The sequence below is a fragment of the Herpailurus yagouaroundi genome, unplaced genomic scaffold (genome assembly GCF_014898765.1).
Source record: "Herpailurus yagouaroundi ecotype Mexico unplaced genomic scaffold, PumYag 189, whole genome shotgun sequence".
In the NCBI taxonomy this organism is placed as follows: Eukaryota; Metazoa; Chordata; class Mammalia; order Carnivora; family Felidae; genus Herpailurus; species Herpailurus yagouaroundi.
The window spans coordinates 910629-931746 of NW_024412420.1; the positions used below are offsets into that span (position 1 = coordinate 910629).

The 21118-nt window shown below is 36.2% G+C and overlaps 1 protein-coding gene across 1 annotated transcript in view; it reads left to right on the forward strand.

Moving 5' to 3' along the window:
* BCAS3 (BCAS3 microtubule associated cell migration factor) overlaps nt 1-21118 on the forward strand; it is a 632238-nt gene that overhangs the window by 86860 nt on the left and 524260 nt on the right. The window lies entirely within an intron of this gene.

Sequence of the window (21118 nt, forward strand, 5' to 3'; positions counted from 1 at the left end):
TTATCTTCTAGTTCACCTATTCTCTCCTCTGCCTCTTCAATCCGAGCTGTGGTGGTTTCCATTTTGTTATGCATTTCGTTTAAAGCGTTTTTCAGCTCCTCGTGACTGTTCCTTAGTCCCTTGATCTCTGTAGGAAGAGATTCTCTGCTGTCAGCTATACTGTTTTCAAGCCCAGCGATTAATTTTATGACTATTATTCTAAATTCACTTTCTGTTATATTATTTAAATCCTTTTTGATCAGCTCATTAGCTGTTGTTATTTCCTGGAGATTCTTCTGAGGGGAATTCTTCCGCTTGGTCATTTTGGATAGTCCCTGGCATGGTGAGGACCTGCAGGGCACTTCCCCTGTGCTGTGGTGTATAACTGGAGTTGGTGGGCGGAGCCACAGTCAGACCTGATGTCTGCCCCCAGCCCACCGCTGGGGCCACAGTCAGACTGGTGCGTGCCTTCTCTTCCTCTCTCCTAGGGGCGGGATTCACTGTGGGGTGGGGTGGCCTGTCTGGGCTACTTGCACACTGCCAGGCTTGTGATGCTGGGGATCTGGCGTCTTAGCTGGGGTGGGTAGGCAAGGCGCACAGGGGCAGGAGGGGCAGGCTTAGCCTGCTTCTCCTTAGGTGATCCACTTCAGGAGGGGCCCTGTGGCAGCAGGAGGGAGTCAGATCCGCTGCCGGAGGTTTGGCTCCGCAGAAGCGCAGAGTTGGGTGTTGGCGCGGAGCGAGCAAGTTCCCTGGCAGGAACTGGTTCTCTTTGGGATTCTGGCTGGGGGATGGGCAGGGGAGATGGCGCTGGCGAGCGCCTTTGTTCCCCACCAAACTGAGCTCTGTCGTCCGGGGGCTCAGCAGCTCTCCTTCCCTTTGTCCTCCAGCCTTCCCGCTTTCTGAGCAGAGCTGTTAACTTATGACCTCCCAGACGCTAAGTCGCGCTTGCTGTCGGAACACAGTCCGTCAGGCCCCTCCGCTTTTTGCAAGCCAGACTCGGGGGCTCTGCTTGGCCGGCGAGCCGCCCCTCCGCCCCGGCTCCCTCCCGCCAGTCCGTGGAGCACGCACCGCCTCGACGCCCTTCCTACCCTCTTCCGTGGGCCTCTCGTCTGCGCTTGGCTCCGGCGACTACGTTCTGCTAATCCTCTGGCGGTTTTCTGGGTTATTTAGGCAGGTGTAGGTGGAATCTAAGTGATCAGCAGGACGCGCGGTGAGCCCAGCGTCCTCCTATGCCGCCATCTTCCCTCTCTTCTCTCGAAATTTTCTCTTCACTGATGGAAGTTGCTAAAATGAGCAGGTATCAAGAGGGAGTCCCATGACCTCCATTCCATTACTGGCAGGAGAGAAAAAGTGCTCTAGAATTCTTAGTGTCTTCCCCATCACCTCCTCCTCCTCTCATACTATACTCATAGTGTTGCCATCACTATCTGGAGACCATGGGAACTAAATTCCTCATGTCCTTTATTCTTGTGTTACTCAATTGCCATAAGAAGCTTAAAGATCATCTCTCATCCTTACACTCCTTCCATATAGCATTCACTTGCCAGATTTTTCAGATCTCTCTCTTAATTCCCCTTCTCCTTGCACTGCTCACCCCAACTCCTGAAATTTTTTTACCAGGCCCTCTGGAAGTCATTGTTATCTGCAAAATCCCCTATATCCTCAACCAACTTCTTTTGGAATGTTCTTTTCCTTTTTCCGTGTTGCAGTCTTTCTTGGTTATTACCTTTTTGGTTTTCAAAGATTAAATTTTTATTTTGTGGTTTTATGTATGACATTCCTGATGATAGCTAATGATGTTGAACATCTTTCATATGCTTACTTGAAATCCCTGTATCTGCTTGGGTGATAGTGTCTATTCATGTATTTTGCTAATTACTGTTGAATCTAGAGAGTTCTTTACGTATTCTAGATTCACGTCCTTTTTTGGATATATGATTTACAAATAACTTTTTTTCTATCTGTGGCTTTTTTCCCCATCATCTCAATTTAAATGAAGTCCAATTAATCATTTCTTTTCAAATGAAAGGATTCTTTCCTCAGGAATATTTTGGTACAGTAGTAGAGATCCATCTACACATTATTAACTTTGATACTCTGTATTTTGGTTGTTGTTTCTCAGCTATTGTTATGCTTGGGGAAACTGGTGCTTATTCAACAAGGTTTCTGTGTTATTCAAGATTTATTTCTCTGTAGTCTGCAAATCCTGAAAGGAACTAGATAAATCCCCAAAGTTTACTAGTTGATATAGTTGCTCCCTGGGTGGTGTAAGAGGCTTTACATCTCTCTATGAGTATATAATTACCTATCATGTAAAAAGACCAAGCCTGGTATTTGACCAGGATGAGGTAGTTTATACCTAAATACAAATTTTTGCAGTACCCTTTTTGGTTAATACAGTAGTAGTGTTTTTAATTTGTCTTAATTGTGCCTTGATTCTAAATACATTATTCCATCACTACTAATAGAGTTAGTCTAAATCATGCAAGTGTGGCATGATGCTCTTTGAAAAGAATTCTTGGTAATATAACTTGAAGTCTGGAATTGTGATGCTTCCATCTTTGCTTTTCTTTTTCAAGGTTGCTTTGGCTATTTAGGTTTTTTTGTGGTTGCATACAAATTTTAGGATTGTTTGTTCTAACTTTGTGAAAATGCTGTTGGTATTTTGATAGGGATTGCATTAAATGTGTAGATTGCTTTGGGTAGTATAGACATTTTAACAGTATTTGTTCTTCCAGCCCATAAGCATGAAATGTCTCCATTTCTTTGTGTCCTCTTCTCTTTCTTTCATCAGTGTTTTATAGTTTTCAGAGTACAAACCTCTTTGGTTAGGTTTATTCTTAGGTATCTTCTGGTTTTTGGTGCAGTTATGAGATTGATTCTTTAATTTCTCTTTCTACTGCTTCATTATTGGTGTGTAGAAATGTAACAGATTTATGTATGCTGATTTTGTATCCTGTGACTTTACTGAATTTGTGTATCAATTCTAGCAATTTTTTGGTGGAGTCTTTTGGGATTTCTGTATAGAGTATCATGCCATTTACAAATAACAAAAGTTTGATTTCTTACTTGCAATTTATTTCTTGCTGTTATCTGATTGTTACAGCTAGGACTTCCAGTACTATGTTAAGTAATAGTGGTGAGAGTGAACTCATTGAAACTACACTGTGTGTAGTGAGTCCTTAAACTAATAACTTTTTCATTTAGATACTAGTTTTTGTAAACATCTGTGTAGGAGCATATGGAAATAGAACTTTTTTTTTAATTCAGTAGAAAAAATAAAAAGTATTCTTGGTGGGTATTTAATGTATAGGCTCTGACATGGTTATTGGAACATGGTATATTATAGTATTTTAGGGAAAAGAATAATATATTTTAAAAAGTTGACATTTATCCTTTTAACACTTTAGGTAGCTTCTCATACACAGAAATTTATTGGGGCTGAAAGTAGGCCTTTTATTTTATTTTATTTTATTTTATTTTATTTTATTTTATTTTATTTTATTTTTTTAATGTTTGTTTATTTTTGATTGAGAGGGAAGGAGGGGCAGAGAGAGAGGGAGACAGAGGATCTGAGCAGACTCTGCTCAGAGCAGGGAGCCTGATGTGGGGCTTGAACTCAATAACTGTGAGATCATGATCTGAGCCAAAGTCAGATGCTTAACTGACTGAGCCACCCAGTCACCCTGAAAGTAGACCTTTTAATACTAATTTTTGATAATTTATTTAGAAGATAGTTCCTCTTAAACAACATGACCTAGAGCTTCCTATTATAAGTTGTAGCCACTCAGAGCATAAAAGGATGATATAGGTAGTGATCAGAATGTATGAACAACTTTGTTTCTTCTAATTTCTAGGTTGGAGTTCTTTACATCTTTCTTAGAGTTGTGGCTAAATGTGGCATTTTTTGAGGTACACTCCTAAGCTAATTATAGGATATCTATAGATACTTTGATAGACATACATGGAAACAATTTAAATGTTGGCCCCTTAAGATAATTTTTCCACCATGTTTAAATTTTTTTTTTTTATTTTGGGATTTGAAGTCATATCCCAAAGAGTTTTCCTTCTCCTTGTTTTTCTTCTTGAATTTATTCTATCATATACTTAATTGGATCATATTTCCTTGTATTGTCTCTGTCTTGTTCTCATCTTTTTTCTTAGTCTTTAAAAATTTTTTTAAATTTATAAAAATGAATTACATGTAGTTATACATGTATATTTCTTTGCAGGAATTCTATTTCTTTCTTTATTAGTGAAAATATTAACAATTGGTGTATGTGTTTCCAGGCTTTTTTCTAGGTGTGAATTTCTTTTTATTCTACTAGAGATTTATCAAGCTTATTGGATCACAGGATTGTTGCCTTTACATAATTCTGGAAAATTCTCTGCTTATCTCTTTGAATATCATATTTTTAATTCTTTCTGTCCTTCTGTCATTGCCTTTATCATGTTCCACAAAGACATTTCTGTCAAGAATTCAACCAGGTGAACAACCTAGCTAGAAAACAGGCTAACCTTCACAAAAGGAAAAGAAACCCGGACCAGATACTTAGTTTTTTGTTTTTGTTTTTGCCTTAAATAGGAACTGAAAATTAAGAATGAACAGCATATGAGGATAACTAGTGGTTTAAAGAGCAAATATACTTGGGGTGCCTGAGTGGCTCAGTTAGTTGAGCATCTGACTTTTGATTTTAGCTCAGATCATGATCCCAAGGTCGTGGGACCAAGCCCCTCATTAGGCTCCGTACTGAGCATGGAAAGTGCTTAAGATATTCTCTCTGACTCTCTTTCTCTCTCTCTCTCTCCCTCTTCCCTCCCTCTCCCTCTCCCTCCCCTCCCTCTGCCCCTCTCCCCTGCTCAGTGTGCGTGTGAGTGCTCGCGTGCGCGCTCTCTCTCTCTCTCTCTAAAAGAAAAAAAAGGAAAAAAAAAAAGAAAAAGAACAATATACTGTTAGGAGAGTCTGGAATTATAGATGAAATACTATATTATTTGAAGATAAATTTGTATTTTCCTGATAATGAGTGAAATAACTTAGACACATACTGCAGTTGTTAGAGCAAGAGAGAAAAGGAAAAGCAGAAGGAAAAAAACAACAAAACCAAATAAATGTAGTTCATCATACAATAGAAGGGATAAAATAGAATATTAAACAAGACTTAGTTAATCCAAAAGAAGACAGGACCTAGTTATATGCAGTCAATAAAAAATAAATGTTGAATATAAAGATACCATGATGAATGGATAAAGAAATTGTGGTTTATATACACTATGGAATACTACGTGGCAATGAGAAAAAATGAAATATGGCCTTTTGTAGCAACGTGGATGGAACTGGAGAGTGTGACGCTAAGTGAAATAAGCCATACAGAGAAAGACAGATACTATATGGTTTCACTCTTATGTGGATCCTGAGAAACTGAACAGGAACCCATGGGGGAGGGGAAGGAAAAAAAAAAAAAAAAGAGGTTAGAGTGGGAGAGAGCCAAAGCATAAGAGACTGTTGAGAACTGAGAGCAAACTGAGGGTTGATGGGGGGTGGGAGGGAGGAGAGGGTGGGTGATGGGTATTGAGGAGGGCACCTTTTGGGATGAGCACTGGGTGTTGTATGGAAACCAATTTGACAATAAATTTCATATATAAATAAAAAAAAAATAAAGATACCAATACATGTAAGGTAATCAGGTGGTAAATTTATACTGTGTAGAAACTAATAATAAGAAAGCCGGAGTGGCTGTATTAGTATTGGGTAAAGACTTTATTTAGAGACTTAAGAGCAAGTATTCCCAGGGATAAAGAGGGACATTTCATAAAGACAAAAACATCAGTTCATTGGAAGACAGGACAGTCCTAAATGTGTATTCATTTAACAACAGAGGTTCTTTTTTTCTTGAAATTTGTTTTATTTTTTAGAAATCACTCATTTACCTAGATTTATTTATCTATTTATCTATTTATTATTTAGAGTTTATTTTATTGAGAGGGGGAGGGACAGAGAGTGGGAGAGACAGAATCCCAAGCAGGCTGCTTGCTGTCAGTGCAGAGCCCAACACAGGGCTCTAACTCATGAACCATGAGATCATGATCTGAGCTAAGATCAAGACTTGGATGCTGAGCCAACTGAGCCACCCAGGTGCCCCTCATTTACCTAACTTTATTTTATTTTATTTTTAATATGAAATTTATTGTCAAATTTGTTTCCATACAACACCCAGTGCTCATCCCGAAAGGTGCCCTCCTCAATACCCATCACCTGCCCTCCCCTGCCTCCCACCCCCCATCAACCCTAAGTTTGTTCCCAGTTTTTAAGAGTCTCTTATGCTTTGGCTGTCTCTCTCTCTAACCTCTTTTTTTTTTTCTTCCCCTCCCCCATGGACCTCTGCCAAGTTTCTCAGGATCCACATGAGTGAAAACATGGTATCTGTCTTTCTCTGTATGACTTATTTCACTTAGCATAACACTCTCCAGTTCCATCCACGTTGCTACAAAAGGCCATATTTCATTCTTTCTCATTGCCACATAGTATTCCATTGTGAATGGGAAAAGATATTTGCAAATGACATATCGGACAAAGGGCTAGTATCCAAAATCTATAAAGAGCTCACCAAACTCCACACCCGAAAAACAAATAATCCGGTGAAGAAATGGGCAGAAAACATGAATAGACACTTCTCTAAAGAATACATCCAGATGGCCAACAGGCACATGAAAAGATGCTCAACGTTGCTCCTCATCAGGGAAATACAAATCAAAACCACACTCAGATATCACCTCATGGCAGTCAGAGTGGCTAAAATGAACAAATCATTTACCTAGCTTTAAATGTCAAATAACCTTAGGACTTGAAAAAATTAGTCATCCTTTACAGGCAAGAGTGTCAAGACCCCAAGGAGGGAACATTGTTTGCATATTTGGGTAACTTCAAAGAGGATGCTAGTGAGACAGAAAGGGTGAGGGGTGTTAAGAGACCGGTGAGAGAGAAATAAATGATGAACCAAAGGGATGTAGGACTTGTAAACCATTATAAGTATTTTTGGCATTTATTTTCTATCTCTGAATGAGTTGGGAAGCCACTAGAGGGTTTTGCAAATTAGATCAATCAGACTTGTACTTTTATAGTATCATACTCTGCTGTGTGGAGCATAGAGGGTACGGTGTAAGGCTTTATGTTATTGAGTTTTGGAAAATTGTTGTATTATCATTTTATTTATAATTTCCTTCTGTTTTCCTTATTCTCTTTTTTTGGAACTCTTACAAGTTAGATATTGGGCATCTATAACTTTCTTATTTAATTTTGCTTTTTATTTTCCATTTGTTCTAATTTTGGAGGAGGATTTCTTAAACTTATCTTCCATTCTGTCAAATTTAACTTAAATAACTTTTGGTTTCTGATTATATTGTAAATTATAATAAGTTTAGAAAAGTACATAAGACATATACAGTTTAACATATATAGCTTAAGATATACAGTGTAACATGAGTACCTTTTCAGCAACATGGAGGATAAGAACCACAACACTGTTAAGCAAGCCCAAAGCCCCCAAGTGACTCATTCGAGTCAGTCTCCTTTCCTTCCTCTAAAGAAATCCCCATTTTTGATTTTTATGGTGAATAGTTCCTTTCTTTGTTAAGCTACTGCAAATGTGCGTCCCCTGAACACTATGGTTTTTGAACTTACATAGAATCATAGAGTATACATTCTTTTGCATGGCTTCTTATTTAGACATGTGTTTTCAAATGCCTTCATGTTGTTTTTTGAAGCTATAGCTTACCAATTTCCATCACTGTAGAGCAGGGTTTCTCAGCACTAATGACATATTTGCCAGAAAATTCTTTGTTGCGAAGGTCTTTCTTGCATAATTTTAGATGTCTAGCAGCATTCCCTGGCTTCTACCTATTAGATGTCACTAGCACAACCTCCTTCTGTCCCCTTTGTGAACTCCCACTGCAGTGTAGAGGCTGACATAGAGCAGGGGCTGACAGACATGGCCACAGCTGGTTCCCTGTTTTTTGTTTTTTTTTTTAATAAAATTTCATGCAATACAACCATGTCTATATGTTCAAATATTGTCTAAGTCTGCTTTTGTGCTAAGTGGGCAAAGCTAAGTAGTTGTTTCAGAGACATCATCGCCCACAGGCCTGAGATATTTACTATCTGTCCCATTAAGAAAAAGTATGATGACCCTGTGAAAGTTACCCACTGTATGAATGTATCATATTTGTCTGTTTTACTGTTAATGGACATTTCAGTTTTATCTGGTTTGAGACTGCAATGAATAATGTCCTCCTCTGCCCCTAGTCATGACAATCAGAAATGTCTCCTGGCATTGTCAAATCACCCCTGGTTGAGAACCAATGTGTTAGAGCACTCATTATACAGATTAATTAATTTGTTGATTGAGCAAAATCCCAATCAAAACACTAGGGTGTTGAAGAAATTGACAAGTTGATTTAGTTTTTTTTTTTTTTTAAATGTTTATTTTTTAGAGGGAGAGAGACACAGTGTGAGCAGGGAGGGGCAGAGAGAAGGAGACACAGAATCAGAAGCAGGCTCCAGGTTCTGAGCTGTCAACACAGAGCCCAATGCAGGGCTCGAACTCATGAACCATGAAATCATGACCTGAGCCAAAGTCAGATATTTAACTGACTGAGCCACCCTAGCACCTCAACAAGTTGATTTAGAATTTATGTCGAACTGCAAAGGACTTGGAGAAAAATAAGCTTGAGTTCTCCATCCCACTCCCTAAATCAGATTTCTCATTGTTAACTAGAGTCTTTATAAATAATGCTGCTGGTTAATTCCTCTCTAACTAGTAGTTTTATTTGTTTGCTTGTTTGATAAAGGCTTATTGTTGTATATCACCTTTAATTCCAAACTGTCTTTTTTAGGGTCCAAACTGGTCCAGTCCTAACTCATCAACTTTATTTATTTTTTTTTAATTTTTTTTAACGTTTATTTATTTTTGAGACAGAGAGAGACAGAGCATGAACGGGGGAGGGGCAGAGAGAGAGGGAGACAGAATTGGAAGCAAGCTCCAGGCTCTGAGCCATCGGCCCAGAGCCCGACGCGGGGCTCGAACTCGCGGACCGCGAGATCGTGACCTGAGCTGAAGTCGGACGCTCAACCGACTGAGCCACCCAGGTGCCCCATCAACTTTATTTTTTATTAGTCAATTGACAATAAATCCTTGTCTAGTTAAACATATACATACTTTGGACTTCAGTCCTATGTTGATTCATTTGTATTTCTTGTGTCCATGTTTTTATTTTTTTTCCTCTCCTTATCCATATATTCTTATCCTTCATGGACCCCTAATTCCAATTTGATATTCTCCATGAAACTTTTCTTATCAACCAAGCAAAGATGATCTCTATGAGCTATTAGGTACTTGAAAAGAGAACCTAATGCCTATCATTTAGTTTTCTTCTTATTATTTCATGTGTGCTAGTTTTCTGAAGTCCAGAAATTCCTATTGAGGAGGTATGACTTTAATAAGACTACTTTTGTTTATCTCTTGCATTCTTTCAAATAGCTTATAGCACTGTGTGAAGCTCAACATTGTTTTTTAATAATTGCCTCCTATGTTTAGTTTATGGTGAAAGATTTGTGCTCTTTCACCAACTTTTTAACATCAGCTCTCCCCTAGAATTCTTTCATTTTATCTTACTTTATTATAATAGCTGCCATGTATTAAGCACTTGCTATATGTAGGTTAGGTAGAATCTCGTTTATAGAAGTGGAGACTAAAGTTCAGAATTAAGGTTATAAAGCATTTAGTTGCAGAAATGAGTTTTGTGTGTTTCTGTGTGTCCACCTGTGTCTGACTTCAAATTCCATGCTCTATTTACTATATTATGTTCAAGTCAAAATTTAGGACTAGAAAACATGTTCATTGGCCTTTGGATATTTTGCATTAAATCTTAACATGTTAAGCTAATTAAAATCAAGTCTTTAAGTGCATGCATATTTATATTTACACATTTGTAAATTTTTACATTTGTAAATAGATAATTCCTAAGCATCTTTAGATTTTTGGTAATGTGGTTTTGCTTCCTTTATTCTCATACTAGCCATATAATAGAATTTTCATCATGAACTTCCTCTTTACCTTTCTTACCTGAGTGTATTTGTTCTAAACTAAATGTACATTCTTTTCTGGTATATACAGAGTTTCTGTATTAATATAAACTGTGATGTAATGCCACATGTATGGTTTGAGACTAATTTTGCTTTTTAATGCTTTTTTTACAAGTGTATTTATTTTTGAGAGGGAGAGAGAGAGAGAGAGCGCGAGCGCGTGCATGCGCACAAGTGGGGGAGGGGCAGAGAGAGAGGAGACACAGAATCCGAAGCAGGCTTCAGGCCCTGAGCTGTCAGTGCAAAGCTGGACATGTGGCTTGAGCTTACTAACCATGAGATCATGACCTGAGCCAAAGTCAGATGCTTAACCAACTGATCCACCCAGGTGCCCCAGGAGGAATGTGAATTTTAAAAGCTTTTTTGGAAAATGAGCAAACAGTGTTTATTAAATTAAATACATCTAGCAATCCCACACATGTCTTTTGACTTAGCAGTTTCATGTTCGAAAGTCTACTTCATAGGAACAGAAGTATCAGTCTATACTGATATACTATATATTTACAAGAATGTTTATAGCAGACAGCCTGGATGCACACATTAAGAGGAATAGTCAAATAAATTATGTTGTGGGTGCACCATGGAATATTAGGAAGCTATGAAAAAGTGCATTAGATGTTGACCTGGAGGGATGTACATGATGCATTGAGTGAGGAAAATAAGATTCAGATGATATGTATACTGTGATCCCATTTTGTAAAACACATCTAAAAAAAATCTGTATTTAATATATGTTTTATTTGAAATGTGAAATATACGTGTATACAATGACTGTGAATATGTAGGAAATTTATTATATTCATGATTAAGACTCAAGAACAATTGTAAATATTATTTGACTTTGATATGGGACTGTGCATGATCATGTTCACGTTTGTAGTTCAGCAATTCAAATGAAAGATTAGTTATCCTTTCTGAGGTTATTTTGCATTTTAGGCAAACCTTTTTTCTAAAAAGTTTGAGGTAAAACTTGTTAAAAACCTTTATGTTGTAGCATTGGCCATCACTTCTAAAGTGGATGTAATTAACATTTTGAATGAAGTAGATTACTTTGTATTCTAATGCATATATATTCCAACTTCTTATTTTGAAAAACATCAAAGCCCCAGAAAGGTAGAAAGAGTGGGATAATAAACTCCTCTATACCTTTTTCCCTGAATAATTATAAATATTTTGGTCACATTTTAGATAAGAAAAAGGAAAAGCTCACTAGTCTTAACCATTCTAATTAACCATTATCAATGTTATGCACACAGTTTATTTCCTTTGCTACTGAACAAATTTCTCATTTGCTTCATATTTTTAATGCAGGTATAATCTACCAAAGAGAAATACATATATATTATAATGTAATCTGTTAAGTGTTTTGAAGAAAAATCAGAGTAAGGAGCCTGAACATGATTAGCGATGATCTTTCTGATTGGAAAATATTTAGCATGACCTAAAAAAAAAAGCATGCAAGTGACCTATGCACATAACTAGGGCATAACTTGGTATTTCTAAGCAGAGAGCAGAAAAGTGCAGCATTCCTGAGGCAGAAGTGTGCTTGGCGTATTCCATTATGAGTGTACAAGACACAGAGGGGGTTAGGTCAAAGAGATACTGGCCCCATGGTAGGAGAAAAAATAGAAACTCAAGGATGTGAACAGTATTTTGTTTGTTTTGTTTTGTTTTGTTTTGTTTTGTTTTTTACCAGAAAAGCAGATGAATGGATTCACCACACTAGAGTTGCCAGCAACAATCATAACTACATCAAGATTATTGAGTTGTTACATGTTACAGCACCTTGCTTAGTCCATTGCATTTATTATCTTTCTAAATCCTCACAGCAATCCTATGTGAGGTATTGGTATTTATCCTCACTTTACAGATGAAAGAATTAAAGCACTAAGGGATTAAATACATTAGCCTTTGCCAATAATTTTGTTTATTTTTCAGCAGGGAAGTTGATCCTAATTTTCTGGCAGTAGCTTTTTTCAGTGACCAATGGTAGCAAAGGAAGGAATTCTGGACTGTCTTTCAGGTTCACATGTGGCATTTAATAGCACAACAACTTGGTCGAGTTATTTAACCTCTCTTAATATCAGTTTACTAAGCTGTCAGATGGATGGTTTGTACTTTGTGTTTGTTAGGGTCTGAGGAGTCTCATCTGTGAAAGAGCCTCAAAGGCCAGATTATTAAAGTGAAGCATGTGATGCCATTATTAAGAGATACTTCACATATCGAACACTTTAATTTATGGAGGAAGGTAATAAAGCTAGCTGTAATGAAAAAATGTCTTTAATATATTAAACTTTTTGAAACTGTGGAAGCTAAAATGTATTACACATATTTTGGATGTTTGAGGCAAATGACAAATATGTCTTTGGTGGTCATATTTAGATAAAATTGTTCAAGGTAATAAGATTTCTGTCCTGTTTATCCTCCTTGTGGTTGGTTGATGGAACCTGCAACCTCTGTATCTTGTTTCCTGTATCTATCTCCCTGCTCATCTCCAACTTCATCTCTGTCTTCTCTGTCTTAAAAAATTCCTTGCATTTTTCTCTTTTAGGTAAGATATAAATATGAGGATTACCCAGATTATACTGGAGATTATTTTGAAGCATAAAGTAGAAAATTTTGTAAGAAAATATAATTTTTTAGTGGGAAAAGATCCTGAAAGAATCTAAAATTACACACAATAAAATTTGACTATAAATGACAATAGAATCATATTTCTAGCTAAAATTTATATCTGCAGAATAATGACTGCAACTTGAAGCTCACATTGAGAGAATCTATAAGGAAAACTGGACATGGACAAACTGGTTGGATTAAATCTTTTCCAAAATAAAATTATTTCAGTAAAATAAGAAAAAATGGAGGAGGCTTGGAAATGGTTTAATTAACTGATAAGATGAATTAAATTGTTCAATGGGATCTTTCTGTAAAATACATTCTCATTTAAATTTTATTAGTATTAGCATACTTTTGTGTAAGATCTTTATGTTCAAGGCATCATAGTAGAGTTGGAATATTTCATTATCACTTGGATTTGTATTTGCCTCTGGATCTGTTTTCGGATCCTTGCAAAAGTGGTTTCTGTTTGATTTCTTGAAATCTTTAAGGCTTATTTATGAGCTTAAACTCTTTGGTTTAAATGAGTTTATAATGGTGTGTATGGTGGGGGATATTATTTAACATTTTCTGACATGCAAACTGTCTTGAATTTTGTTGAGGGAGAGGGGAGTTGTGACTTGGTGGGCAAGCCCATTTTCATTACTTTAATTGTGCGATTTATTAGGATTTTAAGCTTTTTATAAATGTTTTAGTGTTATAGGACAGAATTAAAAGGATTTAGAATAAAAGGAGTTTAACAAAAGGACTTTACAACAGGATTGCAATAGTTTTTATATTTGATGGATTTGGCTAGCCGCTTTTCATTTCAATCAGCATGCTACATTTTGCTAAATGCTGTAGAACAGGTGTGTGTAACGTCATTCTCTCTATTGTACATGCAAATAAACACAATTTTATATATAAAAAGTTAATCCTCTACAATTTGGAGGATTACATTATGGGAGGGTGATGACTCCATTAGGCATCATGAAGAGTACATGCTCCTATTTATACTGAATGAAAAATCAGGTTAATAGCTGTAGTGTTCATGAGATTGTAGAATTTTTATACTAACACTTTAAAAACTGTATTTCTTCAAACCATCTACAATGACATTATTTAAAGCAGAGCTAAGGTTTTGTTACTTAGTTTTCTAACTCCAAAATTAAAGTTTTGTTTTTTTTTTAAACTGAAAAGCATGCCTCAAATAGATTTGGAGGTTCTGTTATTATTTGTTTGCTTATTGTTGACGTTGGTCTTTTCTACTTGCATGGTTTTGGTAGTAGTTGCATTGGAGGTTATGCTTTTGGCAAGTTAAGGTTTTTAAAATTGTGTTGAGGGAGAGGGTTTAAATTTTTTGCTTGGCTATCTTCTCTGAATATCCATGAAGAGTATAAGTCTTCAGTAAGTGTCAGGTGGCTGACCTTCTAGTGCAAAGTCGGGAATACTTATATAACCTGTTAGGTCAGCTGAAACCAATGGGAGTTCTTCCGTTTAGGTTTGAGAAATGCAAAACAATCAAACTATTCTTGCCAGTATTATTTGATTTTAAAGACATGATGTTTCATTCATCAGAATATCAAGTTGGTATGTATAACACAGGTACAAACTGTAAAGACCTTACAGAGACCAGGAAGCAGAAGTAAAATAGTTATTGTTAAAAGTGAAGGTGAAATATGTAGGAGTGAAGAATTAGGTTTGCATAGATGAAGTCAAGCTGTAATTAATTTGGAACATAAATATTGTGGGCTTTGGACCAGTTAATTGTTAACTTGTGCTTCACTCAAGTTACATTGTTAATTGTGAAATTTGATTTATTTGTTTAGCAGGGATAACAGCACATAATCCTTAGTAAATTAATCATTTATAAAGTTAGTTAACATATAATGTAATATTGGTTTCAGGAGTAGAATTTAGTGATTCCTCACATATAACACCCAGTACTCACCCCAACGACTGCCTTCCTTAATGCCCATCACCCATTTAGCCTGTTGCCCACTCACCTCCCTCCAGCAATGTTCAATTTAAATACAGTTTTCTCTATATTTAAGTCTCTTATGGTTTACCTCCCTCTATTTTTATTTTACTTTATTTTTCCTTCCCTTCCCCTATGTCCATCTGTTTTGTTCCTTAAATTCCACATATGAGTGAAATAATAGATGTTTCTCTTTCTCTGACTTATTTTGCTTAGCATGATAAACTCTAGTTCTATCCGCATTGTTGCAGATGGTAAGATTTCATTCTTTTTGATCTTTGAGTAATATTCCATTGTGTTTGTGTATATGTGTGTGTGTGTGTGTGTATGTATGTGTGTGTATATATATCATATGTGTATAAATATACATACGTAATATATATGTACAATGCATATTGTCTATACATACATATATGTATATATATTCTTATATATACACACACACACACACACATATATACATACACACATATATGTATGTATATATTCACACACACATGCCACATCTTTATCCATTCATCAGTTGATGGACATTTGGGCTCTTTTCATAATTTGTTATTGATAATGCTGCTATAAACAGGGTGCATGTGCCCCTTCAAATCAGTATTTTTGTATCCTTTGGATAAATACCTAGTAGTGCTATTGGTGAGTTGTAGGGTAGTTCTATTTAAAAATTTTTGAGGAACCTCCATACTGTTTTCCAGAGTTGGCTGCACCAGTTTGCATTCCCACCAACAGCACAAAATTTTTTTGCATCCTCACCAACATCTGTTGCTTCCCAAGTTGTTAATTTTAGCCATTCTGACAAGTGTGAGGTAGTATCTCATTGTGGTTTTGATCTGTATTTGTCTGATGGTGAGTGATGTTGAGCATCTTTTCATGTATCTTTTAGCCATGTGGATGTCTTCTTTGGAAAAGTGTCTGTTCATGTCTCCTGCCCATTTCCTCTCTGGATAATTTGTTTTGGGTGTTGAGTTTGAGAAGTTCTTAATAGATTTTGGACACTAACCCTTTATCTAGTATGTCATTTGCAGGTATCTTCTCCCATTCTGTCGGTTGCCTTTCGGTTTTGTTGCTTGTTTCCTTCGCTGTGAAGAACTTTTTATCTTGATTAGGTCCCAGTATTTCATTTTTGCTTTCGTTTCCTTTGCCTCTGGAGACATGTTTAGTAAAAATTTGCTGTGGCTGAGAGGTTGCTGCCTGTTTTCTCCTTTAGGATTTTGATGGTTTCCTGTCTTACATTTAGATCTTTCATCCATTTTGAATTTATTTTTTTGTATGGTGTAAGAAAGTGGTCCAGTTTCATTCTTCTGCAAGACATATGTACCTTTTTAAGGAGTAAAATCCAAATTATTTAATATTGTAGAAAAACATTTATAAAGCAATCCTAGCAAGGAGTTTTCTGAAATATTATGTATTTACAGGAAGTTGCAAAAATACTAGAGAAGGGTGCTGTGTACCTTTCACCTAATTTTTCCCACTGGTTACATCATATATAAGTATAGAATAATATGTTAACCAAGAAATCGACAGTGCTGGAATGTGTGCACATAGTTCCATGATGTTTGATCACAAGTGTAGATCGCTTTAACCACCACCACAAAAAAGATACAAATCTAGACCATCACTACAACGATTTCCTTCATGTCGTCTTCTTCCACCATCCCTAACTTTTGAGAACCATCAGTCTGCTCTCCATTTCTGTAATAATTTTGTCATTTCAAGATTGTTACATACATGGACTAACACAGTATGTGAAGTTTTGAGATTGGCTTTTTCACTTAGCACAATGTTCCTGAGTTATATTCAAGTTGTTCAGTGTATGAACAGTTTCATTTTTGTAACGATTAATATTACATGGCATAGGATATCATTCATCTGTTGAATGACATCTGGGATGATTTCACTTTTTGGCTACTACAAATAAAACTACTATAAACATTTGTGTACAAGTTTGTTTGGAAATACGTTTTTATTTCTCTGGGATGTATGCCCAGTACTGTGATTGCTGAGATGTATGGTAAGTATATGTTTTGTTGTTTTTGTTGTTGTTAAAGAAAACATCAAACTCTTTTCTAGAGGGACTGTACTATTTTATATTTCCACTAGGAATGTATGAAAGATCTAGTTTCTCTACATCTTTGCCAACACTTGTCACTGTAATAATTTTCTCTTCTAGTTATTCTAATAGCTGTACAATTGTATCTCATTGTGGTCTTAATTTCCATATTCTTGATGGCTGGTAATGTTGACAGTCTTTTCATCTCTATTATTTGCTACCCATATCTTTTCAGTGGAATATCTCATTTTTTTTATTTAAAAAATTTTTTAATGTTTATTTTTGAGAGACAGAGAGAGATAGAGTGTGAGTGGGAGAGGGGCAGAGAGAGAGAGAGAGAGAGAGAGAGAGAGAGAATGAATCTGAAGCAGGCTTCAGGCTCTGGGCTGTCAGCACAGAGCCTGACACAGGGCTCAAACTCACAAGCTGTGAGATCATGACCTGAGCCAAAGTTGGATGCTTAACTGACTGAGCCACCCAGGTGCCCCTCAGTGGAATATCTCTTTATATCTTTGGCCCATTTTCTTTTCTTTTTTTTTTTTTTTAATATATGAAATTTATTGTCAAATTGGTTTCCATACAACACCCAGTGCTCATCCCAAAAGGTGCCCTCCTCAATACCCATCACCCACCCTCCCCTCCCTCCCACCCCCCATCAACCCTCAGTTTGTTCTCAGTTTTTAACAGTCTCTTATGTTTTGGCTCTCTCCCACTCTAACCTCTTTTTTTTTTTTTTTTTTCCTTCCCTTCCCCCATGGGTTTCTGTTAAGTTTCTTAGGATCCACATAAGAGTGAAACCATATGGTATCTGTCTTTCTCTGTATGGCTTATTTCACTTAGCATCACACTCTCCAGTTCTATCCACGTTGCTACAAAAGGCCATATTTCATTCTTTCTCATTGCCACGTAGTATTCCATTGTGTATATAAACCACAATTTTTTTATCCATTCATCAGTTGATGGACATTTAGGCTCTTTCCATAATTTGTTTGGCCCATTTTCTAATAGGATTGTATGTTTTTTTTAGCGTTGAGTTTGAGTTTATACATTGTGGATATGGGGTTTTTGTCAGACATGTGTTTTGTAAGTATTTTTTCCCCCAAAGTGTAGCTTTTTTTTTTTATTATTAAAAGTTTTTTGCTTGTTTTTAATTTTAATTAAATCCAATTTATTGATTTTTTTTGGTCCTGTGAATCATACTTTTTATGTTGTGTATGTCTGAGACTCTTCTAGGTCCTGCAGGTTTTCTTCTAAATTTTCTTCTAAAAGCTACATAGTTTTACATATAAATCTGTGATCTATTTTGAGTTAATTTTGGATAAGGTGTATGGTTTAGGTTAGGTTTTATTTTTTTCTTATGATATCCATTTGCTCCAGGACTATTTGTTGAAAAGACAACTACTCTTCCTCCATTTAATTGCTGTTCCCCCTTATAAAAATCAGTTGGCCATATTTATGGGTGCTTTTCTGTTCCCTTAATCTGTGTATCTTATATCAATTATATATCTCCATTTATTTGGATTGTCATTCGTTTCTTTTGTCAGCATTTTGTAGTTTTCGGTATGTAAGTTCTACACATGTTTTGTTAGATTTATACCTGAGTATTTAATTTTAGAGCAATTATAAATGTAATTTTACTTTCTAAAGAAGTTTTTATTTAAATTCCAGTTAGTGTAATATTAGTTGCAGGTGTTCAAATTGTTATTGTACCTTTAATCTCATTTTTCATACATTCATTGCTAGTAGATGGAAATAGCTGATTTTTCCTTCCAGCTTTATTAAGGTATTATTGACAAATTACATTACATATTGGTATAATTGAGGTATACATTACATTGAGGTATAATTGCCAAATTATATTACAAATTACATATATTTAGGATTACAGTGTGATGTTTCGTGTAGGTATATATCCTGAAATGATTACCAACTCAAACTAATTAATATAGCTATCATTTTACATAGTTACCGTTTTTTGTTTTTTTGTGTTGTTTTGGTGTGGTGAAAATAAAATCTACTCTGTTAGCAAAATTTAAGTATACAATATAATATTATTAGCTACAGTCACCATGCTGTACATCTCCAGAGTACATTCATCCTGCATGACTGAAACTCTGCACCTTTTGGCTAACATCTCGTCATTTCCCCCACTCCCCAATCCTCATCAACCACCATTCTACTCTCTGCTTTTATAAGTTCAATTTTTGCAGATTCCACATTTACTTTTTTTCAGTGTTCTATATATATATATACTATATATATATAATACATATAATTTATAATATTCAGTGTATAATATATATAATTTATAACATTCAGCATATGATAATATATAATATATAACTTATAATATTCAGTGTTATATATATAATTTATTGTCAAATTGGTTTCCATACAACACCCAGTGCTCATCTCAACAGGTGCCCTCCTCAATACCCCTCACCCACTTTCCCCTCTCCCCCAACCCCCATCAACCTTCAGTTTGTTCTCAGTATTTAAGAGTCTCTTATGGTTTGCCTCCTTCCCTCTCTGTAACTTTTTTCCCCACCCTTCCCTTCCCCCCCGGTCTTCTGTTAAGTTTCTCAGCATCCACATAAGAGTGAAAACATATGGTTTCTGTCTTTCTCTGCCTGACTTATTTCACTTAGCATAACACTGTCCAGTTCTATCCACATGGCTGCAAATGGCCAGATTTCATTCTTTCTCATTGCCAAGTAGTATTCCATTGTATATATAAACCACATCTTCTGTATCCATTCGTCAGTTGATGGACATTTAGGCTCTTTCCATAATTTGGCTATTGTTGAAAGCGCTGCTATAAACATTGGGGTACAAGTGCTCCTATGCATGAGTGCTCCTGTATCCCTTGGGTAAATTCCTAGCAGTGCTATTGCTGGGTCATAGGGTAGATCTATTTTTAATTTTTTGAAGAACCTCCACACTGTTTTCCAGAGTGGCTGCACCAGTTTGCATTCTCACCAACAGTGCAAGAGGGTTCCCATTTCTCCACATCCTCTCCAGATCTAAAGTCTCCTGATTTGTTCATTTTAGCCACTCTGACTGGCGTGAAGTGGTATCTTAGTGTGGTTTTGATTTGTATTTCCCTGATGAGGAGCGATGTTGAGCATCTTTTCATGTGCCTATTGGCCATCTGGATGTCTTCTTTAGAAAAGTGTCTATTCATATCTTCTGCCCATTTCTTCACTGGATTATTTGTTTTTTGGGTGTGGAGTTTGGTGAGTTCTTTATAGATTTTGGATACTAGCCCTTTGTCCGATATGTCATTTGCAAATATCTTTTCCCATTCCATCAGTTGCCTTTTAGTTTTGTTGTTTCCTTTGCAGTGCAGAAGCTTTTTATCTTCATGAGGTCCCAATAGTTCATTTTTGCTTTTAATTCCTCTTGCCTTTGGAGATGTGTCAATTAAGAAATTGCTGCGGCTGAGGTCAGAGGTTTTTTACCTGCTTTCTCCTCTACAGTTTTGATGGTTTTCTGTCTCACATTCAGGTCCTTTATCCATTTTGAGTTTATTTTTGTGAATGGTGTAAGAAAGAGGTCTAGTTTCATTCTTTGCAGATCCCACATTTAAATGGGATCATGCAATATTTGTTTTTCTTTGTCAGGCTTATTTCATTCAGCATGATATGCTCCAGGTACATCCACTATAGGATATCCTGTTTTATTTTTTTAATTTTAATTTTAATTATTTATTTTTAATTTACATCCAAGTTAGTTAGCATATAGTGCAATAATGTTTTCAGGAGTAGATCCCAGTGATTCATCTCTTATGTATAACATCCCAGTGCTCATTCCAAGTTTCTTTCTTAATGTTCCTTACCCGTTTCGTCCATCCCCCACCGGTAGCCCCTCCAGCAACCATCAGTTTGTTCTCTGTATTTAAGAGTCTCTTATGTGTTGTCCCCCTCCCTGTTTTTATATTCTTTTTGCTCCCCTTCCCTTATATTCGTCTGTTTTGTCTCTTAAATTCCTCATATGAGTGAAGTCATATATTTGTCTTTCTCTAATTTGGCTTATCATAATACCCTCTAGTTGCATCCACGTAGTTGCAAATGGCCAAGATTTTATTCTTTTGATTGCTCAGTAATGCTCCATTGTGTGTGTGTGTGTGTGTATACACCATTGTGTGTGTGTGTGTGTGTGTGTGTGTGTGTGTGTGTATATATATATATGTATATATATATACATACACATACCACATCTTTTTTATCTGTTCTTCTGTTGATGGACATTTGGGCTGTTTCCATACTTTAGCTATTGTTGATAGTGCTGCTATATAAACATTGGGGTGCATGTGCCCCTTCGAAACAGCACACCTGTATCCCTTGGATAAATATCTAGTAGTGCAATT